Genomic DNA, 3,403 nt, shown 5'->3' on the forward strand with positions numbered 1-3,403 from the left:
ACCCTTGCTCAGTCTTCTTTATTCCCTGAGCTTGGGGGTCAGGGAACCCTCTGACCTAAGCCCTGCCCGCTTTGGGGTCACCATCTTGCCTGGTCTCTTAGCACACATTTCCAGGAAACCTGTGGCTTGAGTGGAACTGGTAGGGGAGAGGGTCAATTCCCCTTACTCCAGTCCTCCAACCTGCTCCCTCTTTCTGTTCTTCTCTCTTGCAGAAACCTGGGCTGGGGCCAGAGAAAGCCTGAGAGTGAACAAGGTGCCCATGTGGCCTCTCTGGACCATCCTCCTGCTCATGCAGCTCTGGGGGAGCCTAGGAGCCCCCCTCTGCCGGAGGGAGCCTTTTTATTTCCTTGTGGCTATCATGAAGATGCTGGTGCGGGGCGGGGTGGGGGGCAGTTGAGGGGGTTGGGTGGGTGGTATGTTTGAGGAAGGGTCAGGCTCTTTCCCTCCAGAGTCTGATTCTCCTCTTTATCTGATTCTTTTCCTCCCACAATTATAGGGAAACAAAAATGACGGCACTCTCTACACCCCAGATGATCTCTCGGTGAGTATTTCATTAGTTCTCCCAGAAGTTGGAAGTTTAGGGAGAACCCACTGGGCTCTGTTTGCATGAGTAGGTGCGTGAGTCCATCACTATGTTGGGAGGCAGCGGCAGTGGGAGCAGTTTTCCGACTGTCTAGCTCCTGCTGTCTCCAGCACCTACAACAGTGACTAGCACATATTAATAACAACAAATGATGGTGATATGATGATGGTAGTGATCATGTTGATTATAGCTGCAGTTAAATAGTGCTTACTCTGTGTCAGATGCTGGTTTAAATGGAATAATAAGCACCTGTTTGTTTACTCTTCACACCAAACCTATAAGGTAGACAGGGCCACCATGTATGGATGTGAAGGTTGTACACTGCACAAGGATCCCATATCTGCAAAGACAGTACTGTATTCACATTCTGGATTTTGTACATTTCATGTTTGTCAATTTCCAGCAGATGGCAGTAAGGCATCTTGTTTGAATAGAAGCAGCACTTACAAGTATCTTAAGGAATGATACTAACTTGCCCCCAAATACAATGGGCTAGTGTCAGTCCTTAAAGTAGGAATTATTCGGAGCTCCATTTTACGGATGAAGAAACTGAGGCCCAGAGAAATGAAGGGGCTTGTTCCAGGCCACAAGAAACCTTGGGGAGCAGGCATTTGGAATCAGGCTCTTGGTAGGAGACACCAGGTCACTCTATCCTCACAGGTGTGTCCTGCTGAGACTCTAGGCTGCTTCAGGCTGGAGCTGTCTGTGATTGGGTTTGAGGAGGGCCCATCTGTGGGGACTGCTGTGTTCCGGCTACAGCGCCTGCTGGATGCCCTGGGGTCCCGGCTGTGGGTGGCCAGCCAGGGGCCTTGCCTGCCTTGTGAAGGACATCCCCAGAGACCTGTCCCCCGCTTCCTGGCCAAACTCTTGGAGTTATTACAGGGAGCTTGTGCTCGGCACCTTCCCACGGCATGAGCCCTGAAGGACCTAGACTCCCAGGTACTCCGGAGAGGCTGGGTGGAGAGAGGGGGATAAAATTTGGTCTACAGCCCCACCTCCTGAACCCTTCCCTTCCTTCTAGGCCAGAGGACCCCACCTGGAGCCCCAGGACCCAAGGGGAAGAGGTGAGAAGGAGGAAAATAAGGTGACATCTGAAGTCTCTGTCCTCCTGGGAAAGGGGTTGGATAAATTGCCTCCCACCTGTCCCCATGCTCCCTCTTTTTTCAGGTACTCCCTCTTCTCTCCTCTTCCAGGAAAGGACAGAGCAGTGCACAGGTGTCCTCTAGCCTCACCCCCATCCCTTGAGGACAGGGAGAGTCCTGTGGCTCACATCCCTGGCTGCAAATAATTACAACCTGGAGAACTTTCGAGTCATACTGATTGCCAGACCCCAGCCCAGAGAATTTGATAACTGGTCTCGGGTGGAGCCTGAGCATCTATATTTTTAAAATAAACTTTACCGAGGTGTAATTTGCATGCAGCAAAAGGCACCCATGTTCAGTGTACATTTCAATGAGTTCTCACAAATGCATACACACTGCCACATTTCCATCGCTCCAAAGCATCCTTCAGCTACGTTTCCAGTCAGCCTCCACCTACGGCCCCAGACAGCCACTAATCTGCTTCCTGTCTGCATAGATTGGTTTTGCTTGCTCTAGAGTTTCCCATGAATGGACTCATACTGCACATATCCTGGTGTCTGGCTTCTTTCACTCAGCATAATGTTTTGGAGATTCATTCATGTGTGTACCAGTAGTTTGTCTCTCTCTTTCTCATAACTGTTCCCTCTCTTTCCTGGGGTAAATGCATTTCTGTGGCAGGGCAGTGCCCATTAGTCATTTCATATGCCAAATCCTATTTTAGAGAGCTGTTTAAAGAAGCCAAGTTTATAGAAGGGGAAACACATTTCTGTGGCTTGTCCACACTTTCCTTATCTATCTTGGGCTCAATTTGGGATTGTTGGGTCGAAAAGTGCGTGTTTATGGGAAGAAGCACCTATGGTATGTCCTTTTCCTGGTAGCTGGTGAGCCTCCGCCCCAACCGCATCCTACTCCTCTGTAGTAGGATGTAGGTACATAGTAAATGTCTGCAAATTGGGCGTGGTGGAGTGCGCCTACGGTCCCAGCTACTAGGGAGGCTGAGGCAGGAGGATCATTTGAGCCCAGGAGTTGGAGTCCAGCCTGGACAACACTCCCCCCCCCCCAGCTCCCTCCCTCTTAAAGGAAAACAAAACCACAAACAAGAATTTCTGTAAATTGAATCCAGGTGTCTCGTAGTTTATGGGAGAAATTTTAGCTGTGTTGTAAAGGCTTCTGATTTTTTTTTTCCATTCCAGCAGGTTAATTTTTCCTCGGTCTCCTGTACATCTGTCCTCTTTGCCGCCGCTCTGACACATCATTACTAAAACATAAATTCACCTTTAAATGAACTTTTAGGGAGACTGGAAAGAAAAACATGGGCTTCAGGGTCACTCGGCCTTGAGTCTCGGGTCTGCCGCTCTTCACTTGGTTTATTCTTCTGAGCTTCAGTGTCCTCTGCAAAGCGGGCATGCCTGTCTCCTCGGGATGTTTTAGAGGGTCTATGAGATAGAGTCTGATTTATTTGTTATTTTGTTATAATTTGCTAATTCCCTGACTCCTCATGGCTTGGCACACCGCGTTAGTGGTCTGGACTAACGAATAAATGGCTCAGTAAATTCAAGCCACGAATTCCAGGCTCGAAGAAGCCGGGTCCGCGGGGCAAAGAAACTTTGCCCCTACTGACCCTCACAAGATGGTGGCTCCACTCTCTGCGTCCGCCGGCCCTGCCTCTCTCAAGATGGCGTCGACCCGGAAGTGCTTTTCCCGGGCCAGCTCCTGAAGTCTCGCGTTAGGTGAGGCC

The sequence above is a fragment of the Microcebus murinus genome, chromosome 16, assembly GCF_040939455.1.
Source record: "Microcebus murinus isolate Inina chromosome 16, M.murinus_Inina_mat1.0, whole genome shotgun sequence".
Taxonomy (NCBI): Eukaryota; Metazoa; Chordata; class Mammalia; order Primates; family Cheirogaleidae; genus Microcebus; species Microcebus murinus.